General features: G+C 39.8%; 1 long non-coding RNA gene across 6 annotated transcripts in view; it reads right to left on the bottom strand.

Moving 5' to 3' along the window:
- The window catches only part of LOC139440909 (uncharacterized), a 126,228-nt gene that overhangs the window by 55,508 nt on the left and 49,372 nt on the right, over positions 1 to 21,348 (bottom strand). The window contains exon 3 of one of the 6 annotated variants that reach the window (XR_011651201.1): positions 588 to 645. The exons of 3 other annotated variants lie outside the window; for them this stretch is intronic. This is a non-coding gene — a long non-coding RNA (uncharacterized lncRNA). Of the gene's footprint in view, positions 1 to 330; positions 646 to 18,950; positions 19,082 to 21,348 lie in introns of those variants that run through there. 2 more of the 6 variants (XR_011651198.1, XR_011651204.1) reach the window with 2 other exon arrangements.

Consider the following 21,348-nt stretch of genomic DNA (forward strand, 5'->3'; position numbering starts at 1 on the left):
GAGGAAATTAAAATTTTTGTTCACATACACTTTGCAAATCAGAGAATGTAGCTCTTGGCATGGACTGAAGACACATTCCAAAACGGAAGGATAGGACAAGGTTTTTAAAGGCATAAGTTGCAAGGAGCTGATAATCAAAAGGATGGGTTGCTAGAGGAAACAAGACTGTAAACGTGCATCATCCCTTTTCCGATTGGTGGGGGCAACTGGACTTTCGACGGCAGGCTGACTCAAGTAAGTGGTGTTGTATCAATAAGGTGAGAACAACGGGTACTACCTGGTTAAGCACTAATCAGCATCCTAGTTTCAGCCCAGGCCTGTAGAACAAAGAGCATGCTTTTTTGTTTTTGTTTTTAAATCACACAGTTATAGTACAGGGAGTACTATTTATCAAGCAGTGCCCTCAGCACAGGTGGGCTGTCGGCTCTGCAGGTGGTTTCTGAGCCCCAAAGGGCAAAGTTATGCCTTAGAAGCAGCTTCAGAACTCAAGCTGCAAAAATTCAAATATTGGGCCACAAGTTATGATGTTGAAGTTCTTACAAATCCTCACAGATTAACAAGAGAAAATGACCAAATTCTGTACGTACATGTGTAATATGGACCCGAGGACAAATTGAACAGTTGAGGCATATATGTCATCTTGAGCTGAAGAGGAAGAAAGGGGTGGGGGAGGTAGTGATTTGGGCTTCGAAGGGAAGGTAAGCGATTTACAGGTAGATGAGAAGGAGCAAACATTTGGCAAACAAATTCTTGCCAGGCCACTGAACAACAGTGACAGAGCAGAGTCTAACAAACAGAAGATTCTAGGTTCCTCCCTGTTGGTCATACGTAGTTTATATTAGGTTAAGGAGATTGCCTTTCCTAGAGTAGGTTTTTCTATTTGAATTATTTTAGGCACATATGAGGGAGGTCAGAGGCTCATCTTGTGTCTTTTGTGTCTTAAAAATAACCAGCTTAAAATAATATCCCAAAAAGGCATATTTTGGGGTTCAGACTCTGCTCCCCCACACTAGTTATATACTTTCTCATAGAAAGAATTGAAAAAAGTAACAAGAAATGCTGTTTACATGTTACCGAACAGCAGTTGGGGTCCTGCTGCTCACCACTACCCACTAGACCACAGGTGGCAAACACAAGGCCCTCGGGCCCAGTCTGGCCTTCCACCTTGTTTTTATCAGGCCTGGCACCTTGTTTCTACCCGGCGGCAGTGCCGAGCTCTTGAGCTCTCACTTAGCTGTTAAGGAATAGTTACATAATACAGTCCTAAAATTACATTCGGCCCTTTGAAGATAACCGTGAGGCTGATGTGGCCCCTGGTAAAAATGAGTTTGACACCCCTGCTCTTGGCAAAATTCTAGAGGCAAAAGTTTGGTGGTAAAAGAAAAGGAGTCTTTATTCCAAAGCTTCACAATTTTGGAATAACGGCTTCCAACTGCAGTAGTCACTTAAGCCTATCAGTTAAAGCTAAATTCTTTAACTTTTTAGGTAATAGCTTTAATAATTTAAACCTATCAATTAAGGCTAAACTATAACATCTGAGTTCTGCTATCATTTCCCCAGGTTAGTTTTATCCTATTTCTATACAGTTAGTTTACAAACTAAAACAAAAACCTACAGAATTTACACAATTGCTACAAAAGCTACACAATTTTGGGAGAATGGCAGCCTTCTGCCTCAGAGGTCATCCCCTCTAGAACACACAAAGAAGAACAACCCGGCCACCCTCTGCCAGGCCAGCCCAACCCTAGGCTGTGCCCCAAGTTCCTTTCCATCCAAAAAACCATGCATTGGGAAATACAGGCAGCTGCAGCATGATCATCCAGGCATCCTGGAGGAAGAAGAGCCCGAGAGCCAGAGAGAGCCTGCACCCACCCATCCAAGAGCTCCTCTCTTATTTTATATTTTCTTGCCCATAATTCCATGCACTCTGGGGCATTCAGCTTCTCAGCCAATCCTGTCCTAGACTTTTTACCATTGCCTCGGCAAACTCCTCCTATAGCCCATTTCTTCTCCTCGCCAGTAATCTGATCAGATCTCTCTGTGTCATACAAGCACTATAGTTTTCAAGGATTTGCAACATATTGCTTATTGTCTAGTGAAATTGTTACTGCTTGGTCATGTGCATAGACTATATGAGAATGCTTTTTCCATTTTAACACAGATTTGTGCTTTGATGAGCTTTGGTAGTTATACTCATGAAACCACTATCACAATCAAGATACAGAATATTCCTATTACCTCCCAAAATTTCCTGGAGTACCCTTGCAGTCTTTTCCATCCTCCATCCCTGGTCAGGCATCTTTTTGTTAGTGTGTATTGGTCAGCATTCCATATCAATGGAACCATGCAGTATGTACTCTTCTGTGTCTGGCTTCTTGAACTCAGTTTGGTGGGTTTGAGATTCATTCATGTTCTTGCATATTGCAGTAGTTCAGTTCTTTTGTTGCTGATAGTAGTACATAGTATGGATGTACCACCTTTTGTTTATCCATTCACTTGTTGATGGACATTTTGAGTTTTGGGCTATTGCAAACAATGCTGCAATGGGTATTCATGTACGAGTCTTTGCATGGACATATGTTTTCATTTATTTTGGGTAAATGCTCAGTGAAAAGTGGCTGGGTCATATGCTTCATGGAAAAATGTTAACATTAAAAAAAAATAACTGCCCAGCTTCCAAAGCAGTGGTATAACTTTATGTTCCCACCATAAGTGTATAAGATTTCTAGTCATCCTACACTCTCACCAACACTTGATATCATCAACCTCTCTATTTTTGTTCATCCTGATATGTATAATGATATCTCACTGAGTATTTAATTTGCATTTCCCTGATGACTTATGATATTGTGCAGTTTTTTATGTGCTATTGGTATATTTACTTTTGTATAGCTTGCCCTCCTCCTTTTTTTGAGTTGTTTGCCCTCCCTTTTTAACCTTCCTTCCTTCCTTCCTTCCTTCCTTCCTTCCTTCCTTCCTTCCTTCCTTTTTCTTTCTTTCTTCCTTTCTTTCTTCCTTCCTTCCTTCCTTCCTTCCTTCCTTCCTTCCTTCCTTCCTTCCTTCCTTCCTTCCTTCCTTTCTTTCTTTCTTTCTTTCTCCTTCCTTCCTTCCTTCCTTCCTTCCTTCCTTCCTTCCTTCCTTCCTTCCTTCCTTCCTTCCTTCCTTCCTTCTTCCTCTCTCTCTCTCTCTTTCTTTCTTTCTTCTTTCTTCACCCCCTTTCTTTCTCTCTCTCTCTCTCTTTCTTTCTTTCTTGATTTGTTTTTCTTATTAGATTATAAGAGTTCTTTACATATTCTGGATATAAATCCTTTATCAGATAGCTGTAATAATATAAGCTTCTAGTTTGTGGCTTGCTTTTTGTTTTCTTGATGGTGTCTTTAAAATAGCAAAACTTTTTTCATTTGATAAAGTTCATCTTAATTTTTTCCTATAGTAAGTCCTTCTTACAGAATTTTTATAGTTTTAGTTTTTGTAATAGGTTATTTATTCATCTTGAGTTAATTTATAAGTGGTATCCATTTTATTTCCATTTATAGAAAAGACTGCCCTTTCCTCACTGAATAGCCGCATTATCTTTATCAAAAAGCAATAGATCAAATAAGTATGGATCAATTTCTAGACTTTCTTTTTTGTTCCATTAGCTATATGTTTATCCTTATGCTAATACCGTCCTGTCTTCCAACCCATGAATATTTATTTCACTTTTTAAAATAATGTTTCCCAGCTATGTCTTAGGGATTTTATTGTAGAGGTTTGCATATATTTTGTTCTATTTATTCTTAAGTACTTTATGTTTTTTCATGCTATTGTAAATGAAATTGTTTTCACATATCTTTTTCTAATGTTTTCTAATATTACAAACTATATAATTTTTTCTATATCAATATTGTATCCTGTTACCTTGATAAATTCACTTATTTATAATATTTGTTTTCTAGATTTCTGAGGATATAAAAATACTGTTATCTGAATATGGAGATAGTTTTATATCTTTCTTTCTAATATTTTTGCCTTTTATCTCCTTGCTTTCATACCATGGCTAGGACCTTCAGGACAGCATTGTATAGAAAAAGTGAGAGTATTCCTTCTCACCTTTTCCCCAAACATAGGAAAGATAGTTTAATATTTCACCATTACATATGATATTGGTTAACAGTTTTTAATAGATGACATTTATGAGACTGAGGAAGTTTTCTTCCATTCCTATTTGCTGAGAGTTTTTTAAAAATCATGGATTGATAATGCATTTTATCAAATGCTTTTTATGCATCTAGTGAAATGATTCAATTTTTCTCCTTTATGCTGTTAATATGATGAATTACATTGATTGGCTTTGGAATATTAAACTGATCCTTCATTTGACTATTAAACTCAAGCACATCATAGTACATTATCCTGTGCATTCAGCTCTTAATATTTTTTCTTATCTTTCAGTTCTAAAATTTGTTTGTTTCTTTATCTGATGTGCGGTTTCCTTGTTTAAAGTTCCCAGACCCATGCCAAGACTGTTTCCTGGAGTATAGTGACCATACTTGTCTCAGAGCTTGTGTCCCGTTGTCTGTTATTCCCACTAGGTTTTGTTCATGTTACCTTATGGCCTTATAAGCCTTGTTTTCTTTGATTATATGTGGAACACTATTTCTGATTTCTGGAAAGTTATTTGTGGGAAAATTTGAGGCCTGAAATGCTTTTTGTACCTCTAGCAGGTGCTTTTATTTCATTCTGCTCAGCCCCTGGAGATACTACTACAATGATATCAACTATTTCCAATTTTAGTGCTTGAGATTTTCTTGGACCACCGAGGAGAGTTCAAGTCCCAGGATGAGTTTATTTTCACTTCACCCTTACTCCTAGTGTTCAGAGTAAACCCATGGATGGTTGCTTTGGGCCCTTGGTTCCTTGTCCTGCCCATCTTTGCAAAGCCTGGCATCTTTCTTTTGATTCCTTCTATCCCCACGAGCCTGGGACAATCACTGCTTGCCTCTCAGCTACCTTTGTTGGAGAGACATATGTCCTAGGGGAAAAGGGGTGTCAAATGCTAGACTCAGCACACTGGGTTACAGCTTTTCCAGCATTTCAGTGGGGTAGCTCATCACCATTTAGTTAGCTCTTTAGCACTTCCAAGCTATCCTTTACAACATATTTTTTACCTAGCTTTTTCTATTGTGTTCAGTAGGAGATTTGGTTTGAATTACCCAAAATAGATATCCTGATGTTACCTCCTTGATCCCTTTCAAAAGAACTCCTAGGTAATAGTCACACTATGGATTCCACGTCTGTTGTCCAGATCAGGTACTTTGACCTGCAGTTGGGAGGAGAGGAATTATTGCGCAAAGATAGTTCTCTGGTTTGCTTGCATGTTTGCAGCAGCCTGTCTCTTACTTGTGGGCATTTTAAAATTCAGGGTTGAGCCATATACCAGTCCATCCTGTCCTGCACACTCCAGGGAGTGCTTAACAAGCTCCTTGAGAAGGCTTCTTAAATTATCTCTCTCTAGGCTTGAGAAGAGGACTAAGTACTACCCCTCTCATGGTTGTTACCCATAATACATCAACAACTCTTTCTTCTAAAATTCTCTCAACTCCAGTTTCTATGGCGTCTTCAACTTCAACCCTTTGATCCTCTCAAAGTGGTGGCTAAGGATTGCAAAAACTGGTTTCCAGAAACTCCCTTTATAAACCCTTAGAATCTGGGTAATTGGCACAGATTGCCTCGGATACTGAAGTTAAAATATTTCAACATCCTATTATGTATTTTACAAATGTTTCCCAGTTTGTCATTTGCCTTTTGATTTTTCTATGGTGGTGTTTTGATGTTTGATGTGCCACCATATGTTAAATTTTAATATAACAAAATCTTTTTATGCTTTCTGACTGTTCTTTTTTAAAAAACATTTTATAATTCTGAGGTTGTTTAAATATTTACCTATATTTTCTTCTGCTACTTTTATGCATTCCTTTTCTACAATCAAATATTTAATCCACCTGGCATTTGGCAGGTCAGGAACTCTAACTATTTTTTAAGTGGTAAGATACCCAAATACTTAGGTGTATTTATTTTTCCCAGATTCTTACATCTCTTCCCTCGATTTGTCAGACAATTCTGCTAATGACATTGTAATTGATTAGTTAACACCTAACATAAGATGGATGCATTTGTCTAAGTCTTTACACTCATCCTGAGGATGTAATTGTTTGTTAAACAATTGCTTTTGAATTAAGTATACTTATTAAAGATGTTTCCATGAAATTACACTTAAATTGGAATTTAAAAAATTGAATTACAAATTTCCTTTAATTTACAGTGTAGTTTTTGGTTGTCCAATGATAGTCACTGATGGCATAAGTGTGGCAAGCTTGTTTTTATGATCCAGGCAAAGGGAGTTTTAAAGCTTCAAACAAAACACATTTGAGGTAGTGCCAGGATCAGTCAACTGGTCTGAGTTTCACCTGCTACTAGTCAAAGATTCTAGCTTCTGTGAGTTTTTCATGGTGAAATTTGAAGCTGATAATTAACTGGCTGTGCTAACAAGACTGAATGGCTACAGCAGCAGATTCATGGGTCTCAAACACAGCGCATCAGTGTTTTAGACATCAGGCAATTGTTGTGGGGGACCCCAAAAGCCGGAATTTATTTATAAAATATCGCATATTTATTCTTACATGTTTAAACTTCAGTCACCTTCAAAGTACTCTCCATTTGATGCAATACACCTATCGAGACACTTTTTTCCACTGCTCAAAACAGTTTTTGAACTCATTGATTTTGATGCCTTTCAGTGCTTCTGTTGTTTTTTGTTTCACCTCTTCCACATCGGCAACACATTTCCCTTCAAGAACTTTTTTCATTTGGGGAAACAAAAAAATTCATTCAAGGTGAGATCCAGTGAATAGGGAGGGTGAGGCACAGGGGTCATGCCGTTTTTGGTCAAAAACTACTGAACACTCAGTGTGGTGTGGGCGGGTGCACTCGTAAATCACCCATCACGAAATGGGCAAACATGTTGAGTCTTCATAAAAAATTCGCTGAAGCCAAACACGGCCTCTCTCAACAACGTCAGCTGGCACACTGATACCGATGGGTTCCCAGGACACTCACCTGGCGGGGGGAAGCTGTACTACCGGGGCCTATCCTCCAGAAGATAATTCTGTTTTTTTGGGGGGAGGGGTTCCCCCTGGTATAGTGAGCAAAACTCCTGGGCTGGGATAGTGCAAAGTCAGCTGAATGTTTTGAGCAGTTTCGTAATTACAGGGCAGCGAAGGGAAACATGTGGTCACCTTGAGTCACATGAAATGAAATTCAACTAGCCAGGAATAAGAGTGGATACTTCACCTTGGGGAATGATCTGAACTGGTTGTATTTTCCTGTTTCCAGGAGTGGATATATATAAAGGCGTTTGCACAAATTACCACAGAAGTTTCATTTTTAGCAAATTATGTAAGAACATTTTTTAAATACTTACAATCCTTATTTAAATTATGTTATGATTTCATTTATTCCCTACTTTTTCCTAAAATAATTTGAGGTATTTATAAAAATGTATGAAATATAATAAGTTTAATTGTGTAAGAAAGTGATATCAGAGCAAAAGAAAAGTAAGGGCAAAATAAGGGCCAGGGAGAAAGATAAGGGAGCAAGGGAGGAGGATAAACACATAGAAATGTGTGTTCTTTTTATCCGTTTGTGATTGTAAGTCACTGCACAATGGACTCTGGGTGTTCTTGGACCAAGAAAAAGAGGCGAACATGGTGAAACAAAAACACGCATTGTTCAGGAAAGGAAAACAAGCCAGGTCCTCAGGGAAAAGGCTTTCACAGGAGCATATTCTTTGTAGGGGAGACACCTCTGCAGTGGGGTTTTTGTTTTTTTGATGCTGTTTAGGTTTTATGTTTTATAAATAAGTTCCATTTTATGTGAATTAATACTACCTGCCAATTCCACAGACGTTGAGTCTAACCCATGCATGTTAATCCTAACCCATACATGCCTTGTGCTCAGTATTGGTTGGTGCTAAGAGACATAAAGATAAAGAACACCAATGATCACATTTCCTCTAGAAATAAATTTAGCTAAGCAAATAATGATATAGGTACTATGCAAATAAACATGTGATGATGATGACGATGATGATGAGGATGATGATAGTGATAGTCATCACGGCAAAAGTCACAAAGGTCGTACTAGATGACTAAGCTGTGGAATGTGGCTGCAGGTAGTGATGCTAACGACAGAGTTTGGCAAGGGATGATATTGTTAGATTTGTGGTTTAGAGCAATCACTTTGGTTGCCCTGTAGGGAATGGACTGGCAGTGAAGAAAGATGGGAGGCTGATGAACAATAAAGGCTTGAATGAAGATAGAGACTTTGTGGAAAAAGCCCAGCTCTTAGGGCAATATAATGTGAGTTGAGAAGGGAGAAGGACCTGAGGAAAGCTCCTAGGCCCCTGGTGTACGTGACTAGACACTTGGCATAGCTAACCAGAATATGGGATACAAGAAGAGAAACACACAAGCTTTGGAGAAAAGAGTGCCACCTTAGGTGTGCTGTTTAAATTTGAGGCGTCTGTAGGTCTTAACAGAAATGTCCAGAAGGCAGTTGGATTCATGATGTTGGAGCTCAGTGGGGAGTAATCAAGGCAAGAGATGTGTAGAAAATGAAATGTTTCTATATTTGAGCTATAGAGACACAAGATACATAGAAAACAAATGTGAATGGATGCAACAATCTAATCAAAGGGCAGAGGTGGTCACATTAGGAAAAAGAATCTATGTATTTTATCTATGAGAGGTACACTATACATAAATAATACACTAGAATATTATTCAGCAATATAAAGGACTGTTAACAGTGTTCTAAAGTTGATTATGGTGGTGAGTTTGCACAATCTACCAAGATACTAAAAGCCTTTGAGTTGTACACTTTAAGCAGTTGAGTTATATGGTATACCAGTAATGCTGTTACGATAGAAAGAAAAATAGGAGCTCACCTCAATATTGGTACAACATTATTTACAAAGTTTTGCTGTCTCCAACACCTTATGAGCTTTCATAGCAATCATGGAGAGAGATGGGTCTTGCCAGACCAAGCTGCACGATATAAGGCTTAAAGCCTTTGAAAGCGATTTACTGAGATATTGGCTAGTTTGTGGTGCAGGCAGGGGATCCCAGCCCCTGCCCCTGAGGCCAAGTCCAATCTTATTTCCACTACACTAGTTTTCTCCCCAGGATTATCTGCTGACTTCTTATTTACTTGCCTCAAGTGCCTTATTTAGAGAATTGTGAATAACTCTGCCTTTTGACAGGCACTGCTCTAAGCTCTTTAAGTATATTAATTAATTAAATCCTTATAACAACTCTCTGGAAAAGAGGCTACTTTGAGCTCATTTGCAGATTAGGAAATGGAAACACGGAGATTAACTTTCCCAGGTCACACAGACAGTAAGTGACAAAACCAAGATTTGAACCCAGAGAGTCTGGCTCCAGACCCTTTGCTCTTAAACCTCTACACTCTGTGTACAGCTTCTCTTTCTTGGATGCTTGTATCTTGGATATCAACATCAATTGTAAAAAGAGATGAAGGAACCCTGTTCTATCTGTTTAGTCGGGATGACATCTGACACTGCAGTGCTCCCTACATAAGTGTATCGAGGGCTCTGAGCTCCCAAAGAGCCAAAGGTGAGTGGCATTGGGAAGTAAAGACTTCCAGGTCCTGAGCTCAGCAGCCGGGAGCTGTGTTTGCTTTGCAGTAACTCAACCTTCATCTGTCAGGTGACCTAGTGAGGGGGGGTTGGGGGGACAGACAGGATGGAGGAGGAGCTGCAGAGTCTGTGTGTATGTATTCAGTTTTATGAAAACCCTGCCTGGAAAACAACTCCACTGAAGGATCCTGACAAAGAGCTGTGGGACTCAAGAACTCTCTCTCACTGCGCACACACACACACACACACACACACACACATTGTGCTGATGACAATATCACAATCCTCCCAGTGTCTCACTGCTGACATGGCAGCTAACTTGCATGTTATTTTACACCCTTGGCTCCCTGGGTTGTGTGTCAATGGGCAGCCACAGCTAGTTCCTGAACTCGTCTTTCTGGTTGGTTGTTTAAAGAAGGCTTACAGGTGTAAGAGTCCTGTCCTTGTGACTCCAGTCTCTATTATCAACTCTGCATGTCAAATGTAATTAAGAGTTCTTACTAGGTCACACAGGCTGCCTTCCCCAGTGGTGTCTGCATCTGGCTCTCTCTGGGGTGTGGGGGCCCAGTCACTCTTGTATTTGTATTTGCTTTGTGGACAAGGGCGGAGCTGTTTGGCTTCACAATATGTTGGGGAGCTCAGAGTTAAACAAGCAGCTCCAGGATCCAGAGGGGGGGAAATGCTGCGAGTTTGCAGTGCTGACCAGGGAGAACAGGACCGCACTGACCTGCACCGAGAGCTGTCATGCTTACTGCTCATGGGGCGGTTAAATCAAGGACTGTGCACATTATTGTTCAGGGGACAGTGTGTAGCCTCGGTGAAGACTAATGATGGCCATGCCTTTAACAGTATATCCTTTTAGAGACAAGCCTGAGTTTCTTTATAATCTGGAGATTCTGCAATTTATTCTTCCTTTAATATACCTGGCGTGTCTTTTTTATGTCCCATTTACTCTGTATTTTGAATACAACTTAAATCTGAATTGTAATTTTATTTTAGAAAAAAGATTGATAAATGCTTCTGTACTGAAAGTGGAGTAGAAACATTGGTAGGGTAAAAGGACTATTCAGTTTATACTACTTTAAGTGTATTCTGGTTTATACTCCTTAGCAATTGCATCCTCGACCACCCCGTTTAAGTAGGTATTAGCTAAAAGAAAGAGGAAGAGAAAAAGTGGCAGGTAATAAGGCCAGTTTGTATAGGTTATATTATGCCTTTGTAAGAGCATTTGCTTTTAATTCTGAAGGAGATGAGAAGACATTGGAGATTGTTGAGCAGACATTTAAAAAACATAATTGCAATACCATTGTCATACCCTACAAATTAATAATTCATTAATACCATCACATACCTTACCAGTATTCATACTTCTAATTATCCAATAAATACCTTCTTTCTTTTTTTTTTAAACCAGGATCCAAATAAGGGACAAAGCTTTCTTGCAATCGCTATTGAGTCAACTCTGAAAGAAGTGCTGAAGTTTCTTCAGTAGATTTGTGTCTGGTTTTCATGTGGTCACTTGATATTACTATAACTCCATGGTGGATGGTGTCAACATTTTGTATAAATTATACTTCGATTATTAATATTTTTAGGCAGGTATATCCTGTGCTTAATTTTTTCATTAAACACACACTTGCACTTTTTTTTAGCTCATTGCTGCTGAAAGAATTTACTGCAAAAATACAAACTACGTTTTCAAACAAGAAAATAAATAAGTAGTTGTAGATTTTTACCATGTAGTAAATGACAAGATCTCTGTGACAAATCCACTAATCTACTAATCAACTGAGACTAATCTACTCCTAGACCTGTGCTCAGTCTCTATTTCCTGAATATTTTTCATGTCCTCCTGATGAATAATTTCCATGTTTTTCACTGACCTCACTGACTGTCTTCCTGCGTCACTGTGTATCTTATAGGTCAGGGTCATGTCCATGGTAAAATCTTCTGATATATCACGTGGCTGGCTGCAGCAGTAACTTCCAATACTTTTCCTAACACTACTTGACACCAGGAGTTGAATTTTTTCTTTTTAAGCAGCAAGTGCCCTGTTTGGTATATTTAAGAGGGAATTATATTAGTTATCTTAGTTATATTTCATCTGGGAAGGGGTAGGAGAAGAGGGAGGGGTTATTTAAAATGCAAGCACGTGTTAAAGTGAGAGCTCTGTTTACTGCCCGCACATCCTCCATGTTAGTATGTAAGACCAAGACAGGGGCTGGAAGTACAGAGTGGAGAACTCACAAACCCACCCTGGCTGACTGTAATTAAGGTGACATGATGGTACTTCATAAAAATGAAAATTCAGGACACACACTAGGCCAGTCAGGATGCTGTGCCCAAGCCAGGGTTGTCCTATGCAAACCAGGAAGATTCTGGAGAACTGAATATACAATTACCCCACTGTTAGAAAGTCAAGTGGAGACAGTCAGGTAGGCAGTTGGATACTGAGCCTGGAGTTCCTGGGAGGTATCTTTTCTGGAACATATGTGGGAACCATCAGTCTGTAGATGATACTTAAAGCCCTGAGACTGGATGGGCTCACAATAGAAGTAACTGTAATCAGGGACAAGGAGAGGCCCAAGGATATGCCCTGGGCACTCCATCATGGGGAAGGAGGAGAAGATGAGGACCCAACCACAGAGACTGAAAGTTGAAACTCAAATCACAAAATGGCACTTCCCAGGTTGCAAAGACTGCTCAAATTTCAGAGAACCAGAACACAGGTTTCCCCTACTCTCAGAACAGAAAGCTTTCCTATGAACATTTTCCTAAGCCAAAATGGCATAAAGTGAAGAAGCAATTACCTTACAACACATGTGGCTAATGAATGCAGAACATGAATAAAGATAAAGCACAGATGCTCACAGACACAGTTCAAAACTATGGAGGCTTGATGCTGGGATGCTGAGTGTAGTTCTGGGGGAAGGAGTTTGGTGGGGCCACACTAGCTGCTCGGGGTGCACACTGCCGCTGTGATGGCTGGCACAAAACAAACGCCGAATGCTGTTTCCACTTTTTGCCTTTTTCAGTAAAAGGGTAAGTCCTCTTTGGATTTTTTTAGCTAGAGAAAACAGGTACTGATGTCTTTCATAAAAGCAAGAGGTAGATAGTGAACTTTTGAAAAGTGGGGGATACCTGTATTCTCCGAGTGCTTGTTATCAGCTAGGAGCTTTTATACCCTCACGGAGCTCCTGAAGGAAAGGTCAACTCACATACGCCCACAGGCTTGGGCACAGAACACAAATTCCTGATTCGGGTCAGTGTACGAGTAAGACCAGCAGGAGGAGTGAAGAGTTGCCAAATAGAAGACAGGCCTCCTCTAAAGGAATTTAAAAACTTTTCACAATTTTGTGAGCCAAGGGAATTATGACTGTGGACTAGATATGGCCCATGGGCCATAAGCTTGTAGTGCCTGCTATATATTAACTTTTTCAAAAGATATTCCCATGTTTCTAGGTGGGACAAATGCATCCCAGGGCCACGTGATTATTAAATGGTGGATCCTGGGATGGAAACAACCAGGACTGCAGAGCTGGTGTTTTTCTCACTGCACCAAACCTCTGTCCTGGGCTTTTTGAAACCACACCTTTATGGAAGTTGACTGATAATCTAAGCATCAAGCTGGCTCTGTATGTCTGTTGAAGTGAATGAATAAAATGGAGAAAATCATATTTTGTTCCAGAATATTTTCACTGGTACCATTAAGTATTTCCACTCCTACCCATCCAAGTTCTAAAGGAAAATGGAGACTTTTTTTCCCCCATTGGAAGAAATTCCACGTATTTGAAGTCTGAAGGAAATGTATGGAGCCCAGGGCCACATATAGAAGAAGAGGATCACAGAAGCACTCAGAAATCCTAAAAGCCTTGAAGTGTATTAATGGCCCACTAAACTCTACTGTGGGGATTGAATGACGCCCAGCAGTTCTTGAAGTCAATGACTTTTTCCTGTCTTTACCTTCCGGTTTACCTCTGGATTCAGGCTGTTGGTTTGATAAAGGTAGTTGTGAATGTTCCTTCTTGGTCATACCTCTGGTTGCTCCTGTGGAACTCACAAGGACCAGCGGTCAGGATGTTGACTGTGAGTCAGCAGGCTGCTGTGTGCAGCCAGACTTAGCAACATACTATCCGTGACCTTGGAGCAAGTCACCTATACTTTCTGGGCCTTGGTTTTTTGTTTTTGTTTTTTTTAACTTTTTAAGTTCTAAAATGGGGATTAAAAACTCCTTTCCCTGTTATTTCCTTAGATGATTGAGAATGTACAATAAAGTATTTGCTATTTCATCTGTGTGAGAACCTATTAACTTCGTGAGTGTAAGGACTCTTATTTTAAAAGCAAGCAGGGCAAAAGGGGTGGGCTGGTGAGGGAAAGGCAGGCTTTTAAAAAATCGTATTGAGAGCAAAGGAATTGCCATGGAGTAGGCAGAGGAGCGGTGAGCTTAGATCAAGAACCTGTAGAAATCATGCTGCAACTCTTGTGACTGAAAGGTTCCTGAATGTACCGTGTTTCAGAGGCCATCGTGTGTACCTAGGGCGTGGGAACACAGAGTGCGGCAGGGAAGGGGAGGAGATCGGCTGCTGCCCAGCTGTGCGTTTTCTCACTGTGACTCTAACGCAGAGGGAGATCCAGTGTGCTGGAGTTTCCAGCACATGAGAAGTTACGTGACTGAAAATGTAACTGTGATGGTACTTTCAGTGCAGGGGAGAAACCGACCTAGGAAGTTTTGAACCTGCAAATGGGATGTGATAGGCAAATGGATAGGCGAGGAAGCCCGAGGAGGATGTCACTCAGTTAATTTGCAGAAGATGGTGTAGTTCACGGGGTGTTCTAAATTTCTTTTCTCCTCACCTTCTAACCGTGACTCTATGCAAAAAGAAAAGACACTGCTTTTCTTTTATAACTAAGGTATCTGAAGTCAAATTGACTGAGAGATGGTAAGGGGCAGAACGTAGACTAGAATGTGATCTGCTATCTCAGTGTACTCTTTGTCTACCAAGCCATCCAGGGTCCGTGTGTGCTGAAGCCCAGAGTGGTTAAGCAACTCTTCAGCGGTCGCACAGCAGTAAATAGCAGAGCCTGGACTTTAATCCAAGCACGAGACTCCGTATCCCACGCACTGTCCACTATTGCACACAGTTTCCCTGAGGGGCAGTGGGAAGGGGATCTGACAACCGCCAGGCAGTGAGATGGCACTCCACGGCAATGCCACACCTGGGCTTGCCGTACCTGCCTGAGAATATGCTCTGCAGAGGATGGGGGTTTAGAAATGATTTCCCTCACCTCTGTGAGGCAGCCGCAGAAATCTCTTCAAAAATTTAAGTGTGATGCTTGCTTCAAACCCTCATTGTGGCCTGCTAAGGCCATGCACAGTGTGACCCCGGCCTGCCTTGCCATTTCCTCTTGGGTCGCTCCACCCTCACTATCTAAATGCCACTCTCTCCAGTCCTTTTTCGTTTCCTCTGGGCCAAGACCCTTCCTGCCTCAGAACATCTTCTCAGGCGCCATCCATCCTTTTGCCAAATGATTCCCATCCCCCTCCCTGGCTCAGGGTAATTGTTTTCCTGGGGAAGCCTTCTCTGACTCCCTGATGTCACCCTGCACTATTATGATTTATAAGTAATATATAGTTGGTCATTCAGATGGTTTTATTTATTACTATATTTTTATCCCTAGGGAAGCAAGTGCAGATGCCAGACTGCCAGGTCCTGGAAGATAGCTGGCTGGTGGCTCTGGCTTGTCCTCAGCCACGCTCTCTCACTCTGTATCTCGGCCACCATGCCAGCCAGGCTGTGACAGATGTAGGCTGAAGTGACTTTTCCATCACTGTGGAGATGTTCTTCAGCATTACGTAACACTTTCCTCCCCGACAGGAATGCTATGGATTGGGTTGTAATGGCTGTCTGCTCACCGTTCTCCCTGATTCCCCATAAGACTATCTCTCTTTTGCATGGGACTGTATAAAAAAATGGAGTCTATTGAATGGATGCTACACTCATTTGGCTTCAGGAGTGAAACTGATCTAAAAAGCTGCCCTTTGAGAAGTTTCACTCTCACCCATGTTGTGTGAGTTTGCTGGGGCTGTTGTGACAAAAAGTACCACAAGTATCACCCTGATCTCTGCCTTCATCTTCACAAGGCTTCTTCTGTGTGATGTCTCTGTGACCAAATTTCTTCTTTTTGTAAGGGCACCAGTCACACTGGACTCGGGCCCACCCTACACCAGTTCAATCTCATCTTAACTTACCGCATCTGTAATTATTACCAAATCGGGTTGCATTCTGAGGCACTGGGATAGGACTTCAATATATAAAGTTTTAGGAATCACAATTCAACCAATATCATGTAAGAGATATTAAAATAAGAGATCTTAATATTAAAATAAGATTTTAATATCTCTTACATGATATTTTAATGTCTAATTGGACTTTGTCACAGGTGAAAAAATACTTTATTATCTGAGAAGTTAGTATTGTACATATACGCTTAAAGTAATTTTTGCATAGTTTTAATATGCACTGAATTTCTCAGAAATGTTAACTATCGGGTTTATTGAAGAAAGAGTATGCTTTGTTTTGTTTGGAAATTTGCCAAAGCTGTTCATAGCTTTAGAAAATCACATCATTAATAGCAACGCTGTGCAAAGCATTTATAGAAACATGTCAGGCTCCTGCCACTGTAAGAATGATCTGGAATATGCTTTTTATTTTGTTACATAGTTTTTTCTTTGGAGATGGAAAGAAGGAATTGTAACATATTCTAAACCAGGATTACAGATATTTCCTCCCAAAATATTATGGGAAATGCACACATGTACATATGTACACGGCACACATGTGATATGTTTACATGTTTGTGGCATCTGGGAGGCACAGGCAATAATGTTTTGTAAAATACTTTGAAGATTCTACTATTACCTTTCAAAATTCCTTTTAAGATTGTTAATTTTTTGTTTCTCTCACTTCATTCTTATCCAGTTCCTGGTGGCTCTGTCTTTTCTGTGCAATTTTGACACCAACTTTTCAAAAGCCCAGCATTTTAGTTGGGTCTTCAGTTAAGGGATTTTAATGGTGAAAATATTTTGGGACTTTGAATACAAGGACACTTTGAAACACTGGGGTGTTGAGTACCTCATTCAGCATATGCATCCACGCACATATTAGCTGAAAATGTCAGTCTGACAGAAGCAGTCAAAAGACAGTTTGAATATTTGATGAGAGTTTGTAACCTTCATCTGAGTTCAGAGATGAACAATTTAGGAGGACAGTGAGTCTGCTCCCTGTTGACATTCATGGATCAATTTGTGTGCAAATATTGGATCCTTTCCAGCTATCACAACAGGCAAATAGCAGCAAATCTACTTTCCAGAATAGTTAAATTATTAAATACTCAGAGCTGTGCACATGTGTGTGTGTGTGTGTATAATTCTTTTTATCCAGGAAAGTAGCACGTAATAGGGTCTCGGTGAAAATGGAATCAAGAATCACAAACATTCCTTCCGAGCTAGGAGGAACGCAGGGATTATTTAGTCTGTCCCACCTACCGGGCATCCTCTTTCTCACACTGACCACGCGGAGGCCCACGGGGATGAACTGAACCACTGCTCATTGCTCATGTACTTGGCTCATTTTGAGGGTTCTTATAAAAAACAATTGTCTTGCATTTTTATGTGGATGTCTTTGAGGACTTAACTTGTAAGCCACCGTACAGCTCTCCGAGGAGTGTCACCTTCAAGAACTCTCTGCTTTTTTCTAGCACTTCATGTGTCCATTTCAAACATCACGAATTATTGGACTTGAGGGTAGAGCAGTTTACAGCATTTTCATAAATTATCCTCTTTATGAGGACCCATGAAATAAATTTACCAGAAAACTTGGACCTAGGGATATTATCAGGTGACTTGTTTGTGTTTACTTCATGGAAGGTACGATTACGCTTTATTCTTTGCTTTGGCTGCTATGAAATTCAGACTCCGGACTGTGAAATGAAACGTTTTAGTAGGATGTGGGATGACTTGTATTTTGTAAACTGACCTAAACTTTGGCCTCAGTTTATTTTTTCTGCCCTTTTTTTACTGTCTATTCTTCTTTTCTCCCTTCCTTATTTTTTATCTTATTGAACTATGGGTACTTTGAAGTTAATGAGATCCTTTTTAATGTTTAATAATATTCTTCAGATCTGTCATTTGTTGCACATCAAAGTTTGTGAGACACTGTCAGCAGACCCATCTGAGAAGTTGTGGTGAGCAGGGTTAAAAGATAGAGAATTCAATTAGCTGTCTTTTTTAATATAAAAAACCCCAACAACTGTGGGGCCCTACCACATAGGAAGAATATGAGAGGAATGCAGAGTTCTCTCAAGGTCTAAGGTCTCTTGATCTAAACAGGAAAATAAATGATAGCATTTAATTCCTATTTAACAATACAGTGTATCTGAAAAATATGTTACAAGTAAAATTAATCCAGTATACTCTCGAGTGGTTTAGTAATCCTGGGTGGAGGTTAGAGGCTCAAGTCCAACTTGAAAATTATGCGATGGTAGGACTGAAACCCAGGGATGTGGGATGTTTGATGACCTCCTTCTATAAGTTCTCTAGTCCATGTTGAAGATACAAATAGTGCCCTGTCTCACCTGTATTTTGAACAATAATTCAGTCCGCATTCCTGACAATCATTCTGGTCGTTAGGGAGTTTTAGCAAACTGAGGAGGCAGCCCCAAAGATTGCTTGGCAAAGTAGACTCGACGTTGTCTGAAATGATTTCAGCTGTTTAAAAATGAGTTTATAAATTTTAATCCTAGAAATTAGGACTAGAATGTTGCTGAGAATCAGACCCATGATATTCATATTTTGTGTAAAAACCTCTACATGTTGTATTTTAAGTATTTATAAAATTTAAGAGGATTGGGCTTATTAAAGTAACAGATTATCCTTGTGATTATAAAGTATGTAATTGAATAAATGACTCATATATGTAAGCTAGAATTTGCACCCTCATCACTCTGAGCTCTATTTTTCCTCATCCTCCATGCTGATGATTATAAGAAAGTGACTGATTAATGCAACCCACTTATTCACCAGTGAACAGGTTAATGCTTAATTTCTGGGTGCTGTTTCCTTTTGTGTACCAGCTGTCTCGTTTTTCCTGGATGTACTGACACTTTCTCACCTGTGTGGTAGTGGGTAGCTGTTCCCGATACCCACTACCAGTCCCATCTCTGCTTTGAAAAACTTAATCCATACTTACCTGGCAGGGGAGATACCATGATTACAAAAAACTTAATCCATCTTTTAAGGCACAGTGGCAACGTCCTCTCAGCTGACATATTCCCCATCCTCCTCCACAAATAGGATGTTCGGCCGCCCTGTGGTGTTCTGAGATCCTGTCACGAAACGAGTGTATGTGTCTGTCAGCTGTGGGCTCGCACATCCATAAAGGCTCAGGTCATGACTTGGGCACAGTGTCTGGTCCATAACATGTTAGTCACTTAACACATGTTAGATTGAGCTAAACTAATGAGTTAAATCGGCATTAAATATGCTGACAAGCTAGATAACAGACAATTCATTGCTTAATCAACTCTTATTTAGGATCCATAAAATTATAAGGATTTGAAATATAATCCAGTTCTGTCTATTCCATATTAATGTATTCTATGGAGAATTTAATTTGAAGAGATTTCTGTAGCATAAAACAGTACAAATACCACTTATTCTGGATAAACCCTTTATTTTCAGTTGAGTAAAATAACTATTTTTTATTAGAAAAACCTATGTATTTGATTTCTCTTGAAAAATTAAAAGACTCAGCCACAGTTTCCCATTGTTGAAAAGTGTCAATCTGCTGGGACTCTCCCCAGTCTGCCACAGCCCTCACTTCCTATAGTTTCTGTGACGTAGGAGCTGAGTGTCAAGAGCAGCACTGAAATCTCCAAATGATGACCTTGGCATACTGTGGTAACACACCTGGCTTTCTCCCTTTGTTTATGTTACTTGCCTGTCACTGAAGGCCATTGAACTTGCTGTTCCAGCTCTGCAGTAGATGTGTGTCTGTGAAGTATTGTAGGAAATATATTGGTTACAAATCGAGCTCTTTCTGAAATGCATATAGTTTGCTAGTTAAAGGAATCAATTATAATGGTAAACTAATTCTTCTGTACATCAAATTAGCACATTTGATTATACTTCTATTGCCTTGACAAGGGCTATATCTTAACTTGGTCTCTCATTCTGAGAATTCAACTTGTCCTATTAAAATTCTATAAAAATTTTTTCTTTTTATTACTGGGACATTTACTCTTGCACAGGGGAAGCTGAGGTTCAGTGTGATTGTTCTTCCTTTGCAAGAGATTCATTTGGCTTTTTTTCTGTATGAATAAGATCATATTGCTTATACAATTTTTATCATGAAAATAAAGTGGTTGTCAAGACAAGTTAAAGACTAAGCAACATTAGTTTTTGTCCGGGACATAGTGAACTCATTAGACTTGGACCTTTCACCCTCAAAGTTTTTCTTTTCATATACAGTTTTAAAAGACAGTTTTATTGAGATATATATTTCATATCATATAAAATTTACCCATCTAAGTGTACATTTCAATGTTATTTTGGTTGTTTTCAGAACATTTTCATCACTCCCCAAAGTTTCTCTGTGCCCATCTGTAGTTAACCTCGCTCTGATCCCCAAGCCCTAGCCAAGCCTGATCCAGGAATATACTTGCCTCAGGTAGACCTCAACCTGGGGCAAGAAGTGACCCTCTCTATTCACTCATCATGGAGATACCACTTTCACCAAGGCCACTGAGTGTGGGTGTTGCCACTACTCCAAATGGGGTGAATCTCCTTCCTCAGAAGCACAGCCTACCCACTCCCCTGGCGGAACCCCTGCCTTAGGAGCTGGAGGGGGTGGGGGAGTGGTTGGGGCAGCCCTAGGCAACAGTGCCTCAGGCTCCTACTGTTGCTACTTGCAGTTCAGCTGTTTTTTAACCATAAACATGCCACAGATTAGTGTGTACAGTTGTTTTGGGGAAGATGATTTGCTGACCTCCTCACTCCACCATAGCTAGAAATCTCACCTTTTTATATGTTTTTCTGCTTTTTAAAAAAAAATTTAAAAAACTTTTCCTGCTTTGTTTCTCAGTGACGCCAATGGCCAGGTGAGTGGGTCTCTGGGTTCTTTCATCTACTGATACCTCTGTCTATTTTATTGTCTTCTCTGTTTTCTTATGGAGGTTTTCTAGCTGGACCCTGCCGTCATGGATTCTGTTTTCCAGTTAGTTCCTGATCATGCTGGCTCTGTTTTCTGCTATGTATCTTCAGCTCTGCACTGCTGCTGAGATGAATTTTAGTCAGTTATTGCAATATTAGTTTCTTTATATTTCTTTTGTATCCTTACCTACCTTTTTATATCAGCTTGGCACTTCAGTTCTATTTTCATCACTGTTTAAAAAAATTTGTAAAGTTACTTGCCTTCTGGGTGTTTGGAAACAGAATTGCTTTCTAAAACTATATGTGACTTCTCAGTATTACTAAGAATAATTTTTCTTGCATCTTTGGAGCAATGATATCCTTCAATTTTCTTTTTTTTTAAATTTTTATTGTTATTCAATTACAGTTGTCTGCATTTTCTCCCCATCCCTCCACCCACCCC

The sequence above is a fragment of the Desmodus rotundus genome, chromosome 1, assembly GCF_022682495.2.
Source record: "Desmodus rotundus isolate HL8 chromosome 1, HLdesRot8A.1, whole genome shotgun sequence".
NCBI lineage: Eukaryota > Metazoa > Chordata > Mammalia > Chiroptera > Phyllostomidae > Desmodus > Desmodus rotundus.